Source organism: Sapajus apella, unplaced genomic scaffold, assembly GCF_009761245.1.
Source record: "Sapajus apella isolate SASKATOON/1434 unplaced genomic scaffold, GSC_monkey_1.0 scaffold109, whole genome shotgun sequence".
Taxonomy (NCBI): domain Eukaryota; kingdom Metazoa; phylum Chordata; class Mammalia; order Primates; family Cebidae; genus Sapajus; species Sapajus apella.
Window position 1 is genome coordinate 4311182 of NW_022437049.1, and position 17409 is coordinate 4328590.

Genomic DNA, 17409 nt, shown 5'->3' on the forward strand with positions numbered 1-17409 from the left:
GGGAAATGCACAAAAGCATTTCGTGAGGACATCAGCCACATGTTTTGTAAAATTTTTCATGATATCCTTGAGAGTAAAATGGAGAAATGAGGGTTGGATGATGATATGCATCAAAGTGCCTTTATAGTTTACTCAATAATGCAAACTATAAATGTATATGAAGAGTGCTGATTAATAGATCCTTGTCAACCTGGATTCCCTTGGCCTTGATAAAGATAAAAGGTATAATTTAACTATTTTCAGATAGCAGAAAGGTCAAGGTGGGATATTTAATCCCCTGGATAACAGAATCAAGATTGAAGAAGATCTTGACAGGCCAAAACATTGAGTTCAAAAATAAACAAGTCAAATTTAAAAGAGATAAATAAAAGATTTATATATATTTTTAAGTTCAAGTGTACAAGAACAGATGGGAAGACCTGGGATACCAGACATTCATATAAATAACAACTTCAACAAAATTTTAGTTCATTGTGAGTTAATGGTATACTAGGAAAAGCAAGAAAGCCAATGTGGTCTTAGGTTCTTTCTGGGTTACTCAACAATATTTAATTTTTTTTTAAATTAAAATACAGATAGACTTTGAGAATTTTGCCAAAAGGGTATAGAGATCCCCTTTTCATCTAGATTTCTTCAATGGCAACATCCTCTGTGATTACAATACAATGTTAAAATCATTGTACATTTGTGCATGCTACAGACCTTATCCATGATTCAGCAGTCTTTATATTCACTCATTTGTGTATGTGTGTATAGTTCCAAGCAGTTTTATCACATGTATAGATTCCTATATTCTTAACAGTTCTTAACTAATAATTGAAGTAAGGAAGAACAGACTTATCCATAGAGAAAAATTCATATATGTATTTCAGGAAAATTAAGCCTGGAATTTCACATAAGTGACAGATCCCAGATACAACAGAGGACACGGGGTGAACTTATACAAAGTGCTCCTAGTGTATCTTGGTGATGCTTTGTTTGCATTATCTCATCCAGTTCCCAGGGCTATGCTTAAGCTGCAGATAGACCAATTGTGGAACTGAAAGGAAATGAGACTTTTAGCAATAATTTTAAAGGTACCTTGAAGCCTTGTCATGTAACAAAGGGCTATAATGTGTCATTCCAGTGGCCATTAAGAGAGATTGGAGGCAGCTACAAAGCCAACTTTCGCTCAAGGAAAGTTTTACTAGCAAGGAGAGCTATAAAATGGTGGCATTTGGCTGCCATGACAGCAACAGGCAGAAATCATTCAAGCAGAGGTAGAGTGATCGCATTTCAAGAGGGAGGTAACGGGGGATTCTTAATCTCATTAAAGTTTGGATGAGAACATTAAAAGATTCAAGGACTCTATGTGGATGAATATCATAGAGAACCTGGGATATTGGAGAGGATGGGTTTTGCTCTGCATTCCTGATTGGGGAAAGAAGAAGGGAAGGAAAGGGAGAGAGAAGAGGCTAAGAAGGAAGAAGGGGATGACCCTAGTGGCACACATGTAGTAAAGAGATAACACAAATATTTTTATTTCTGGAATCTTATCCATCAACTTTATAAAGAATAAAGATTGTATTCAGTTATAGTGCCTATTAATTATAAAGATAAAGATAATGATAGTGGTTTGAGAGGTGTTTTTGTTACTCTGTCATTTTCTCTTCTTTGCCTTTCTGTTTCTCTCTTTTCTAAGTTGATGATACATGTTTCACCCTAAATAAAGTACAAGGTATAGGCTGCTGATACTGATTTGACTGATTTTTCTAATTTAACTTGATCAGATATGGGTGTTTGCTGGTGAGTTTGCATATATGTTTATGTGACACAAGTTGGTGGTGTTATTTGCCTACGTATTTATGTGACACTTGTTTGTTGATGGTCAAGATGTAAAGAAACTGGGGTTACAGAGAGGGTGCTGCTGTCATTCTCTGAGGCATGGCATAATTAAAGCCTGTGTAAGAGTGAATGCCTCTCCAATGGAGCTATAAGACAGCCTGCTCTAAAATCATTTTGAGGGAAAGAAAAGTTGTCAGGTGTATCAGTTTGCATTTCGTCCAACTGAATATAATGGAACACACAAATATAAAGACTTAAGCAAATGGAGATTTATTTATTTTTCACACAAGAAGAAGCCCAGAGGTAGCAATTCTCAGCTTTAGTTCAGTGTCTTATTGATGTTAAGGCTCCTATCTCTTTAATTTTCTTGGTTCTTTCCTCATGGTTGCAAGATAGCTGCTACAGCTCCAATTGCCATGTCAGTTTTCCAGGAAGGGACAAGAGAGAAGAAAGAAGGGCAAAGGAGGAAGGAAAAAGAGGAAGGGTTGACATAAACTTTTATCAGGAAATGCAAATGCCTCCCTAGAGATCCTTCTCTAGCAGACTTCCACTCATGTTTCCTTGGCCAGAATTTTCTACTCACAATGAATGGGGTACAAAATTTGACTGAGACGTTTGTACAATGCTTTAATAATATGAAAAGAACGAAGACAGGGGAACAGATAGTTTTCTGTAGGTTTCAGATGGTTTAAGGACATTGACCTGTGAGGATGGACTATGACTTTCAGAGATTAACTTAACTTTATTTATAGCATTTGCCTTGTATATGCACATGTCTGGGATAAAAGAAGAAAGGTAGGGTGATAAGGATTTTGATAACTCCACTGAAATGAAATTATTTGCTGTACAGGATATGAACTAGGTCATAAAAACTTGTGGTATTGCTGCAGCCATTCTCTGGAAAAAAATCAATTTATATGAGCAATTTCTTCATAGTCTCTCTGTTTTTTATTGTAAACATGGTGAGATGATTTTCTGGGCTGATGCATTCTGGAACCAGCTTGGCTTTCAGAAGATCGTCTCTCTACTTTTGAGAGTTGTATTTTAGTAATTGAGACCAGAGCTTGACTCCCTGTGTCCACAATGGTACTAAATTAAATTAAGTATTTTGTGGAAAGAACAATGAAAGCCCAAATTCTGTTATTATGCTATTTGTTTAATATGTATGAGCCTGCAGATCTTTTAAGTGTTAATGTAAAACAGATATTGCATTTGTAGGCTTCAAATGCTGGTCTTAGAAAATGTGTTTAGTAACATAACTGATTGTTTAAGGGGACTTTGAGTATCTGGTGATGGAGGTTTGAATTAGCTCATTTTAAAATAAAGGGAAGCAAAGGGATAGGAGACTTAAGGAACTTTTCCCAAGTTTCCCAAGTAAAGCTGAGATTCAAAGTGCATCTTGTCTGCTCTAGTATCCATGGGATTCCTCTCCATTAGGAAGATGCCCTGAACTACTTCTAAGCTCCATGAAGTAAGGAGAATTAGGTGTAGCTAGGTACAAGAATGAGGCTCAGATTGAAAAGTCTGTTCTGTAGGCCAGAAGTCACAGTGGTTTGATGTTGATTCTCTTTCCCTCTGATTTAGTATATGTGCATGATACAGTGATTTAGATGAGAGTTCATGAGATCGGTTTTGACAGCAACCAATGATCTTTTGCTATGGGTCTGGGTGCTGTCTGCCTGTTACTGCTTCCCAACACAAAGGGAAAGCAGCCTCAGATATTTGTCCTCATAGATGGACCAGTACCCCCACAGGCTCTTGGCAAGCCCTTATATAGCAGCTGCCACTGCATACCCAGCCACTTGGCATGTACCAGCCTGTCAGCCCAGTATCATCCAGGGAGGACACAGTTTCATTACCCCTCAGCTCTCCCCACCCACACCGGGAGAGGAGACTGGACATTTTTAAAGGAGCTTTTATTAAGGGGTGATTAAAAAGGGTGAAAAGGTATAAAAAGTGAGGTGCATTGAGTTGAATGAATTATTTCTGGCCACAGTTGAACTGAGCCAGTACCTCTCATTTTTCTTCATTTCAATCCTGTCTTAGGGACCTTGTTCCAAAGCCTGTCCTTGCAAGTTTCTCCTTTTCTTCTCCCTGTGGTGCCCATCCCCTCCAGCACAGAGGAGCTGCAGATGTGGTGGATAAACTTGTGCCAGGGCAAGGTGGAAGCATTCACTTTGCATTCAAAGGCTTTTCTTTTTGAATGGCAAAGGCTGGTTTTCCCAGATTTTTTTAAAAACCATGACTTGTTGATGGATATAATAGTATTAGTAAAAATAAAAATAAAAATAAACAGGTTTTACTTACATTCCTGTTTTCATGTCCAACTCTCTAGTGTCAGATTTGACACTCTTCAAGACAAACCATTATATATTCTGTATACACATACACATGCATATCATTCCACATCCATGTGTGTATACATCTGATATATACACACACACAGCTCTGCGTTTGGGCTATGGTTGTTGAGAGTGCTAGAGTAATGGATTGAGCTTATCTTTATCCACTTGTGTTCAAGCTCCCCTTTCTGTGTTAAGCAATTTAGCTGTAACTATCATGAGCCATTAAAATAGACATACGCTTGGGCTGGGCTTGGTGGCTCATGTCTGTAATCTCAGAACTTTGGGAGGCTGAGGCAGGTGGATCACTTGAAATCAGGAGTTCAAGACCAGCTTGGCCAATGTGGTGAAACCCCGTCTCTAATAAAAACACAAAAATTAGTTGGGCATGGTGGCACACACCTGTAAACCCAGCTACTCAGGAGACAGAGGCGGGAGAATAGCTTCCACCCAGAAGGCGGAGGTTGCAGTGAGCCAAGATTGTTCCTAGTCCACTGCACTGCAGCCTGGGCAACAGAGCTAGACTCCGTCTCAAAAAAAAGACATACCCTGGGACACAGTAATTTCTTCTTGGAAAATTATACCAAACAAATCACTTAAAGAGAAAATTATAAAATACATTGATGTATTTTTTTTTAACATATGGGGTGTAGTAATTTATAGTTTACAAGACTTTTCGCACTTATTATCTCATTTTATCTTGAAAACAATCCTCCAGGGTAGCCAGTTTTCTTTCATAGTTTATAAATAAGGAAATGGGCTTAGAAAGATGGTGTGATTTCTTTAAGGTTTCAGAGTTAAGTCAGTGATAGATTTTGGAAAGTTTTGCTTAGTTTGGAAGCAGAGAAACCCAACCAGGAGATAGGGTTGTGGATCAGAACGATCCACAGCAAAGTACATGTGCTTTGAAAGAGAAAATAAGAAATCCAGGTCTTCAGGCTCCAAATTCAGTGTCTGTCTGCTACACACTCACCATTCCCCATGAAGAAACTTGTTATTAACCTATGCTGTGCCAACCTGACAAACATCATAGAGTCTCTACATACTAAAATTATAGAGACTATGAAACAGAATGGAAAAGTATCTATAGTGTAGTTTAAGTTATAACATAAGATAAAAAGGTTGCATCTATACATAAATGTGTAATGTATGTATGTTTAAAGATAAAAATTATTAGAAGACAACATGGAAAAATAAAAACAGTTGTATTAAAGGGATTGGAACTACATTTTAATATTTTTTCCCCTACATACATAGAATTAACAATAAATTAAAATTCAAATAGTAATAAAAATAAACACCTGAGTGCAAGTACTGGGCTAGTTCATGCCTAATTCTCTTTAATCACAACTTCATGAGGTAGATATTATTATAATTTCCACTCTGCAGATTTCCACATCCCCATGTCTTAGGATGGTTAAATAACTTCTCCAAGATTATAAAGCTACGAGTTAAGAAGGGGAAAACCTAGGTTTTTTCTCTGCTTCTTCCTATCCTAGATACCAGCAATCCTTCAATGTGTGTCCTGCAAAGGGGACCATAGGTCATTAAATTGTCCAACCCATCTTTCATGTTGTGTTTACATGGATTCCTCCTGCCCCCCGCCCCACTTTTTGATCATGGAAGAACTTTAGTTGATTGACAGACATTAGCATTCACAGAGTATGTGATTATGTAGAATACTTTTAGACCATCCATCAATACTTGATGAAATGCATTGAAGAAGTAGAAATTTACAATCTTTTTTGCAAAACAAAGACCTAGAATAGCAGAGGCTGCTCTGAAGGACCATTCTGAGTGTGTTGCTAAGACCTGGTCCTCTACATGTTTATCAGCAGCATTGACCAGAATTTTAGCTCACCTGGTAGGGGCATTTGACAATCTATGAGCTGCAGAAGGAGAAACTGTACCTCATATTGCAAGGAACAGTGCTAGTCCCAGACCTTTTCTTAAATCTCCAGGAAGAAAGCCAATGTTTTATTGCTCTTGGTCTGAATTGGCAGAATAAATGCCTCAGTTCTCTATGTCAGTTTGCCAAGATTTAAGTTTTTTGCTATGAAGAAAAGTTGTCCTCTCCCTGCAGAAAGAAGCAGTGTGAGTGTCTTGGTTGTACTGGGACTGGCGTTTTCCCAGTGGTGTAAAATTCTTCCCAAGACCCGAGTAATGAACCCACTAGAGAATTCTCCTTCTTTGCTGCAGGTTACAGCATAGCTCGTCTGTAGGAATAGATTTGTCTTTGAAGGAGAGATTTATAGAAGGTCTTGCAGAATGGGACACAAAGTTGTCTCTCACTTGCGCCCGTGAAAGACCTGGCTCCCAAATACTTCTCCTTCACAGGATGGGGTTTTAATCCGCAGGCTTAGGTCCCTCTATCCTGACCTTTCTTGTTTCCTCCTTCAAGCATGTGCACTTTCTAGTCCTTCCTTGCGGATCTTTTTGATTAATGTCCTCTCTTACTTTGTTGGGTTTTCCTTATTTCCAAACTAAGCAAAACAGAGTCACCCCACTCTGCCTTCCCCCCTCCCTGCTTTTGTTTACTGCTCTGTTATTTTAAATCTTTTTTTTTTTTTTCTGAGACAGAGTCTCACTCTGTCATCCAGACTGGAGTGCAGTGGTGCAATCTCGGCTCACTGCAACCTGTGCCTCCTGGGTTCAAGCAATCCTCATGCCTCAGCCTCCTGAATAATTTTTGTATTTTTTAGTAGAGATGGGGTTTCATCATATTGACCAGCCTGGTCTAGAACGCCTGACCTCAGGTTGTCCAGCCCTCCTCCACCTCCCAAAGTGCTGAGATTATAGGCATGGGCCACTGCGCTGGGCCTGTTATTTTAAATCTTGAAATGTGTTCTTATTCTGGGGCTTTTATTCTTTGGTGTGAAAATTGGCCTAGTAGTAATTATCCTTAGTGCTACACGTGGCATCCCTCCTCTTCAAAGCACTTCATAAAGATTAACTAATTAATTATCTCGATTCCCCTTGTCCTGTGGGGACAATTCATATTTGGCCACCAATAGGAAGGAGAATGAAAATAATTCTTACTCTTTTCATAAATGGCTTCAGGCTTCAAAGTGCATTCCCATCATCAGCTAGAATACAAAATAAGGGAGAGAGGGGAAAGGAGAGATTTTGAGAGGAAATCCTTCTGCCTCCTTCATGAACTTCTTCATCAAGGAATTTGGTGCAGGTTCTTCAGGAGATAAATTATGTGGAGCCAGCTTTGTCAAAGGACATGAACATGAGCTTAATCCCAAGACTAGTGTTCTTTCTTTTTTTAACCTTTAAGTTCAGGGGTCCCTGTACAGGTTTGTTATGCAGGTAAACTTGTGTCATGGGGGTTTGTTATACAGAGTATTTCATCACCCAGGTATTAAGCCTGGCACCCATTAGTTATTCTAAGCCTGATTTTCCTTCTGATTTAAAATCATGGAATGTTGGAGGATTCAGATCTTAGAGATTCAGGAAATCAACCCCTTGACTTTACAGAGTTGAAAACTAAGGCTGACAAAGGTAGATTATCTCAAGGTCACACAGAGTGGTTTGTTCCTTGGCCTGCCTTTGCTGTGTCTGTTAGATGAGATGTCTGCTCATCTTGAAGGTCTTTTGAGAATGGATTAGTTATATTGCTGGCCAGTGCCAGGCTTAGCTGACTGCATGGGGTTCCTGAGTGAAGGGGAAGTTACTTGCTACAGCCATTCCTGCTGGTGTGACAAAGAAAGATAGAAGAACCATTGTTGTGCAAAAATGCTCTCCTAGTACATTCAGGGAAAATGGGATATAGAATAATCATTTATCTTCAGAGAGTCAATGGCTATTTGATTTAAACAAACACTCCATTATGGTGTTCGCTGTAGCAAATTCTGTAATTATAAGTTTTATGGCAACTCCCATTACTAAACTATTTTCATCCCTCTCCTAGCTATCTGAAAAACTGTAAATTGGGTGGAAATTTCTGTGGCTAGACCCTGCCTGGTAGAGAATGGATGGCTTCTGGGAGCACAGGGAAGGGAAGAAAATCTCATTAGCTACTTCTAAGTTATTGTTGAATGGGAAGAAATGTAAGCATATTCCTTTTCCAGTTTGCAAAAGAGTTGAATGTTTCTCTTCTCTATTGTAAAATAAAAAAGGAGGCAGAAAGGCCGCATTTTCAAAGTTGTATAGAACCGTTAAGAATAGCTGAGAAAAAGGATGCTTTGCTGAGTTACTTCTAAGCATGCTGTGATGCAGCTGTTTAGGATTTCAGCATCTAGTTTTGTATTTTCCTCTCTTCTCTCTTAATTATTGTGTCCTTGGAATCTTGAGTTCCTGGAATTAGATAAAGGAGGTGAAATCCTAGCCTGGGGAAGAGAGGCTTGGCAGGCATCCTAGGTTGTGGTCATTTCTGAGGCGGTAGGACCTATCCTTAGGGTTAAGTGGATCAGATTGGTTTTGTACGTAGTTGATATAATGCCACATGCCAATGTGCCTGACAATCACATTTTGAGAACACATAGTTCCAGAACAGAATCAAGACATTAAAAAAGTCTTTCCTCATCCTGTCTTGAAAAGCAACTTTTATTATTTGATCATGAACAGACTTTTCATTGTCAGTCACTCTCTCGATTGTCTTCCCTGTGTGTTGTTTCCTCACCCCATCATTCCTTGTGTCCTAATTCCAGTCACATTTCAAGGATTTCTTCAGTTTCTTAGCTTCCTCTACTCCCAACCTCCCTAAACCCCATCATCTTAGACTAGAAGTAAGTCTTCATTTTCAAAATTCAGAGAGAACTTACTTGCTGTACTATTGGATTAAGATATTTGCTTAAAATGTTCTATATGGTTTGCAAATTATTTTATATGCATTGCTTGTCTCCCTATCTAGAGTGTCAGTGCCTTGGAAACAGGGTCTGTCTTCTTTAATGAATCTGATTTTAATATCTAGAGGAAACCTAGGACATACTGTTTTGCTTACTCAACAGTGTTGAGTTGTAATATAGTGTGTATGAAAATGTCTTATTTCTCTTATAAGCTCTGTAAGCTCCTTTAGTATTTCATCTTTGGTGCTTACATTCATTTGATGCTTAATACATATTTGTTAAATGAATTATTTGTTATCACCTGAGCTTTTCAGGGAGGCTATTTGTCTTTAGCTTCCACCCAAATCTCCAGATGCTTCTCATGTCTTTCATAGACATTGATGACTATTTCTGATGGAACATTTTCACAGCTACCACTAACTATTGCAGTGATTGTAGGTATAGGGGGTTATTTGTGGATGCTGTTGCCTTTCCTCTAATGCCCATATCTTTGTAAAAATTATTTCTATGCTAAGTGCCCATTTGTGTACTTTTTTCTTCACCTTTCCTATATACATGGACATGAATGAAAACTGTAGTATTCTCGCTGGATTCTGCATGCTGCTTCCTTGTGATATGACTTCCAGAGTCCTTCAACTTTGTTTGAAAATCAGTGGGGATAAAAACACTGATGAAAGTGTTCTCACAGCACTGACCTATGTAATCTGAAATTAAAATGACCATAGCCCTCTCCTGGCCTCCCCCTCTTCTTCCCTAATGCTGCAGAGGCACAGCCGTCCAGCTGCCTAGTGTTTTCAGGGGGCTGTCCTGCCTTCTTCCTCTTCACTGCACAACATCATGAAGGTGCTGCCTAAGGGCCCGGAATTCTGGCTGCTCTGTTGGCCTGGTTAACCTTTCTTAAAAACTTATTATCTTACTTTTAAAAAGCTTACAAGCATTATCTCCTAAAATAATAATAAACTTATTTTTGAGGCTTGAGGTTTTATTTGGCTCATCCTGTGGTTCTGTAGGTCAGTGTTTTTTAAGCTTCCTCATACATCTGCTGCATTCCAGAGCCTTAGTCCCAAAGAGTCAGTATGGCACTTTTCAGGCAGGGCGGAGTAGGTTGAGGCAGGAGAGGTCTTCAAGAACAGGGAGGGCCATGCAGCAGAGCAGAGGGGCAGCGGGAGCTTGGGAACCCAATGTATTTGCCTTGAACCTCAGCTCTAATGCCAAGCAGCTATGTACCCTTTCTGTTTCAAAATTGTATCATTTGATTTACTATTATTGAATTGTAGCATTCTTTATATATTGTAGCTACCAGTCATTTGCCATTTATGTAAATTGTAAATAATTTCCTCAAGCCTGTGACTTTCTTTTTTTTGGTCAATAATATTCTGTGATTTTTTAGTGGAAAACTAAAAAGAAAAGAAAACAAAAAAAAGGATGTATCTTGTCCCTGCTTTGGGGAGGCTGGCCAGCTAGAAGGTGACGGGAACAGCATTGGAGCAAAGGATCTGAGAAATGGCACAGAGGCAGGGCTACGCATCTGGTGTCTGTGGTCTTGGAGTAAAGAACTGTTTGTTATGATTGGAGTAATCAGAAAGAAGTTTTTAAATGAAACCTTGATGGTTGAGTAGAGGAGGAAGCAGGTGGAGTGGGGGTGAGGGAAGACTATTAGAGGCCAAGGAGAGAGCAGGAACAAAGACCAATGGGTAAAAGTGCACGCGCGGTTTAGGCAGAGGCTGGCTGGCAGGATGCTGTGTGTGTGTGCGAGGGAAAGCAAAACGAAGCAGAATAAATCAAAATCAAAACACGAAGACACTTTTTTTTTCTAAAGTAAAGAAGCAATATTTATTCTCGTTTTATTTCTTGTAGCTGAAATTATTAATGTGGTAATATAACTAGCATTATTCCCATAGATGGACCGAAAATGCTGACGCCAATGCCAAGAACAGAAGTGTCTTGAAAAGGTAGCAGCGAACGTGGAGTTACCAAAGCTTTCGAGTGGCTCCTGGATGGCGTGGAGGAGCCGGGCTGCAGAGATGCAGTTCGTCGCAGGAGTTTTCCTGAATGGAAAGTCTCCGTAGAATAGCAAAAATAACAAAAACTCAGTCAAGGGTCTTGAGGTCTAAATTTGCTGTGTGACCCTAGGGAAATCGTTCCATCTTTCTAGGTCTTAACATCCTCACCTGAAAAATGAAGTGCTTGGCCAAGAAAAGCTTGAAGCTTTATTTGGCTCATTCTGCGGTTCTGTAGGTCAGTATTTTTCAAGTTTCCTCACACGTTTGCTGCATTCAGGATCCCGAGTCCCAAAGAGTCAGTATTGGGCGGTAACTGCACTTTTCAGTAAGACTCTCATGTTCCCCACTAAGCCCCCAAGGTCTCTTCTTCAGGTAAATCATGCTGAGAAAATCTGCAAAATCTGAGTTGGTCCACTCCACACTTGTTTTGCCCTTTCCAACTCTAGAGTATTGATTCCTGGAGGAAGAAGACTTATTTTTAACCTTTTTCTGCACTGAGTCCCAGGCAGTGTCAGACTTTCTTATTTTAAGAAAGCTTTATTGAGAACTCCTGGGTGCCAGGTATTGGGGTCGCAAAGATAAAAATTTCCCTTAAGGGTTACTGTCCAATTGGAAGGACATACATGCAAATGTATAAATGCCTGGATATTTGTTAATTGATTAAATGGACATTATATATATCTTTTCAAACCCAGAGACCTAAATATTTATTGATTTTTCCCTACGATCCCATTAAATAACAGTTCTCCAAGATCTTTGAAGGATTATAAGTTCATGGAAGGTCAGGGGAGATCATATCAGTCATTCTCATCCTTTCATAGGTACTTTCATTAAGAGTTAACTGTGTGCCAGGCACAGATCATTACCTAGATCTTTAATCCTAAGATTATACAACAATATTTTTATGGAGAAGGAAACTGAGGCTCAGTGTGCGTTTTACTCTGAGCTCTGCCACTTATTGTGTGACCTTGGCCAGAGGTCACACAATAAGAGGCAGAGCTCAGAGTAAAACCCAGTGTGATATATCAAAATCCAGTCTATACATCTTTCTTCCAAAGCAGTTTTCTTGTAGCAATTAAGTGTGCCTGTAACTCTTCAGCTAACCTCCAGAAAGTTAAGATGGCTATGTCTTTTATAAGATGTAATTATCTGAGAAACAAGTGACTAAAACTTGCAAAATCTGCAGGAATGAATTTCTAGGCTCTTTGGAATTTTTTTTGTCTTGCACCAACATCCTCTCAATGACAAGGAAGAGCAATTATGATAAAAGAGACCAGAAAGTAAAAGAAATAAACAATGTAGCAATTGCTCTGGAAAAACTATAGCTCATTTTTATTTTGATAATGACCTCTAATCTTTCCGGGGGAATTTTGAGCATGTATCTTATCTGAAAACATTTTTTGAACTTTGGCACTTTTATTGCCTTTACAAGAACAGCTGTCATTAAGGCATGACTCTCTTAGTTGCAATGAATGAAACAAATGTGTTTACCTGCTGACGTTCCAAACCACTTCTTGCTAGGAAACAAAGGTGTGAAACAGCTCTGGTGTTTATGTGAAAATATTTTTTTTTTCTAAATATTATTATGTTTTTTTTTTGCACACTGCTTGGAATGTACTTTTGATTTTCTTCACTTTAGATCAGGTCGACAATAATGATGCCCATCCAAAGCAAAATAGAATTCCTGTTGCCATTTAAGTGTATAATGTTTACCTCCTATAATAATGGTTGGAAATGAAGTCTGGAATTACATCCAAGTTAATCTACTTATTCAGTCAGGCTGAATTTGACATTGATGATACAACTAAGAGGACCTAGGAAACAAATTATTTGTCTTTTTCCTCCTTTCATGAGGTACCCTATACTGGCGGTAAAATTTTCCTTAAATCAGAGGAAATAATTGACTTTACAGCTCCTTTTTTTTCTGAGATGGAGTCTTGCTCTGTCTCCCAGGTTGGATTGCAGTGGCGCAATTTCGGCTCACTGGAAACTCCGCTTCCCGGGTTCAAGTGATTCTCCTACCTCAGCCTCCCGAGTAGCTGGGATTACAGGCATACACCACCACACCCAGATAATTTTTGTATTTTTAGTAGAGGCAGAGTTTCGCCATATTGGCCACACTGGTTTCAAACTCCTGACCTCAGGTGATCCCCCAGCCTTGGTCTCCCAAAGTGCTGGGATTACAGGAGTGAGCCACCATGCCCAGCCAGTTCCTTTTAAAACTTGATCTAGGATACTCCTGATTTGGAAATTCTAGTGTTTAACATTTTTCTCAATTACGACTGCCCAGATTTAGCCAAGAGCAATTATAAGAGGAAAGACTGACTTAATCTTGACCCCTGGAGCCAGAGCTACTATACTGTGGCCAACTTCAACCCTATGCAAGATGTGGCTGCTGAGAGCTTCCTGTAGAGCCTCTGACATAGGATAAAGGGAAAATATGTCATTTTCAATCATACCAACATTGTGACAAAGCAATATTATGTCCTTAAGGACCTAAAATAGTGCTAAATTATATCATGACCAAGAAATATTTGTTTAGCATTTGCTCTGTGCCAGGCACTAGACTAGGTAGTAAGGATATAAAACTAGATAAGGTGTAATGTTTGTCTTCAAAGCTTTTCTTTATCTTGCAAGGGAGTAGAGAGGCTGGATTTTAAAAATAATTTATTAATGTATTAAAAATTTTTTTTAATTCATAAAATCCAAGTCCTGCACAAGATGACCGGACTTTTCTAATGATTCAGAATTATAAGGAAAATATATTGATTGCATTCCTTTTTTAGTGAAAATAATGCATTCAGATTTGAAATGGTCGTTATTCACAATGATTTTTGACTGTTATGAATAAAGTTGTTATAAACATGTGTGTCCTTGTATGGACATATATTTTCATTTCTCTTTGGTAAAAAGCTTGGAATGGGAATTGTTAGATCATGTGATATGTATATATTTAAATTTATGAGAAACCGCCAAATTTTCCAAAATGGTTGTCCTGTTTTACACTCCTGCCTGTAATGCATGAGAATTCTAGTTGCTTCATGTGGACACCAACACTGAGTATTATTAGTCCTTTCACTCTTAGTCATTGTAGTGGCTGTGCAGAGATATTTTATTGTGGTTTTAATTTGCATTTCCAGGTGACTATTGATAATGAGCATCTTCTCATGTGCTCATTGATTATTCAAATACCTTATTTTGTAAAGTGTCTTTTGCTCATTTTGAAATTGCATTGTTTGACTTACTGAGTTGTAGTGTTCTTTACATATTCTGGATACAAGTCCTTTGCCATGTTTGTAAATTGTAAATATTTTCTCCAGCCTGTGCCTTACCTTTTTATTTTTTTCAGTAGTATTTTTCAGCAAACAAGAGTGTTTAAAGTCCAATTTGTCTTTTTTTCTTTTCATGATTTATGCTTTTTGTATTCTATATTAAAAATCTTGGCTTCCCTCAAGGTCATCACAAAGATTTCTCCTAATTTAAAAAAAAATTAGAAGGGAAGAAATCACAAAGATTTCTCCTATGTTTAGGCCTATGATATATTTTTAATTAACTTTTGCATATAGTATGAGGTAAGAGTCAAGGTTTATTTTTAATCACATGGATATCTAGTTGCTTCAGCTCCAGTTATTGAAAACACTATCCCTTCCCTTCATTGAATTTCCCTGGCACCTTTGTTGAAAATCAAGTAACTATGTATTTGTTGTTCTATTTATGAACACTATTCTGCTCTATTTGTAAATCTGACCTAATGCCAATACCACACTATCTTGAATAGTATAGGTTTATAGTAGGTTGTCATATCAGATAAGGTACCTGGTCTCCTAACCATTTTTTTCCTTAAACGTTATTTTGATATTCATGGCTCTTTTCATTTTCATTTTAGAATATTTGTCAATTTCTATAAAATGCCTGTTAGAATTTTGATTGAGATATGATTCAATCTGTAGATTAATTTGAGGAGAACTGACCTCTTAACGTATGGAATATTCCAATCCCTACGTATGGCATGAATCTCCATTTATTTAAGTCTTTTTGGTTTCTTCCAGCAATGTTTTATTGGTTTCAGTTACAGGTCTTACATATATATTGTTAAATTTATTCTTAATTTAACAAAATAATAATTTTTTAACATTTTTACATGATACTATATATGATATGTTTTAAAATTTCAATTTTTAATTGCTGTATATTGAATATATTAACTTTTCTATACTGGCCTTGTATCCTGAGACTTTGCGAAATCCACTTTTTAGCTCTTTTTGTAGATCTTTTTGTAGACTTTCTAGGAATTTCTATGTATATGGTCATTATGCTTGCAAATACTTTTAGTTCCTTTTTTCTAATCTGTGTATGTCTTTTTCTTTTTCTTTCCTTATTGTACTGCCTAAGGTCTCCAGTATAATGTGGGATAGAAGTGGTGACAGTGGACATCCTTGCCTTGTTTGCTCTCTTAGCAAACAAAAAATGTTAAGCTTTTAATTTTTTTGGTAGATGCCATTTGTCAAGTTGCTTAATTTGCTGAGGGGGGTGTATATGTGTGCTTTATTGTAAATGGGTATTGAATTTCACCAAATTTTTTCTGCATCTATTGAGAAGACATGTTACTTTTCCCCTTCAGTCTTTTGATATGGCGCATTTCATTGACTGATTTTTGAATTCAAATCACTATGGTTTCCTTTCATAAACTCTATTTGGCCATTGTAATAGTTAATTTTAGTGTCAACTTGATGGGCCCAAGGGATATCCAGATAGCTCCGGTAAAACATTATTTCTGGATGTGTCTGTGAGGGTATTTCAGAAGAGATTATAATGCATTTGAATCAGTGGGCTGAGCAAAGAAGATCTGCCCTCACCAGTGTGGGTTGGCATAATCTAATCTATTGAAGGCCCAAGTAGAACAAAAAGACAGAGGAAGCATAAATTCTCTCTCTCTCTCTCTCTCCCTCTCTTTTTTTTTGAGCTGGGATATCCATCTTCTCCTGCCTTTAGACATCTGAGTTTCTGGTTCTTGGGCCTTTAGATTCCAGGACGTACACCAGTGGCCGCTACTCGTCCCGCCTGCCCCCTGCCAACCCTGTGACTCCTCTGACCCTTGGTTCTTTGGCCTTTCGCCTTGGACTGGAAATTACACTATTGATTCCCCTGGTTCTCAGGCCTTCAGACGCAGACTGAGTTATACCATTGGCTTTCATGGTTCTCCAGCTTGCACATGGTGTATCATGGGACTTTTTGGCTACCCTAATCACATGAGCCAGTTCCCATAAAAAAGCTCCTCTTATATATCTCTATATATCCTATTGGCTGATTTCTCTGGAGAACCCTAATACAGCCATGGTATATTATACTTTATGTATATGTTTAATTTGCTATATTTTGTTAAAGATTTTTGTTTCTGTTTATGAGTCATATTGGTTTATAACTTCATATATATATATATATATATATTTTTTTTTTTGAGACGGAGTTTCACTCTTGTTACCCAGGCTAGAGTGCAATGGCGCGATCTCGGCTCACCGCAACCTCTGCCTCCCGGGTTCAGGCAATTCTCCTGCCTCAGCCTCCTGAGTAGCTGGGATTACAGGCACACGCCACCATGCCCAGCTAATTTTTTGTATTTTTAGTAGAGACGGGGTTTCACCATGTTGACCAGGATGGTCTCGATCTCTTGACCTCGTGATCCACCCGCCTCGGCCTCCCAAAGTGCTGGGATTACAGGCTTGAGCCACCGCGCCCGGCTATAACTTCATATTCTTTGTAATGTCTTTCTTTGTCTGATTTTAGTATGAAATCAGTCCTAGCTTACTGCTTGTTTTTGTTGATATCCTCAACACAATCTATCTGCTTAGATACCTGCTCCATGCTTTCTTTTCTTGACCTTGGCTCATTTTACCTCTAAATTTTCTCTTCCCATTTGGTCCTGCACCTGGTACTTATTTGCTACTAGTGGATTTCTGGTTGAACTTCTCAAGACATTTGGAATCATCATACCTTTATGAAGAGGGCCCAGGACCTGGTTTATCACGTTTCTCTTCATCCTACATAACAATTGGTCAGAGCCTTCCAAAGCCCAGAGGACAAATGTACTGGCAGATATTCTTAGAAAAAAAAATCAGATGCAAACTAATATCCTTAGCAGGATGCATCTATTGGTAAATTCTTAACCTCTACTTTCAACTCTGAGAACTCGAAATTGAAGTCTTTCACCAATTCGCTCTTCAATCTTTATGTGCTCTAGGTTCCTTCTCTTCTCATTTGAGATGCCTCTTAAGCAATCTCCTTTAGTGTCATAGCTTCAACTGCCAACTATATCCTAACTCTGCCAGAGCTACTTTTTCAGCCCAGGTTCCTCTGCTGAGTTCCACACCCATGTATTTTCCCCTATTGCCTACTGTGTATCTTCTCCCTGAATTTCTACAAGGCTCCCATCTCAATGTGTATAATGTT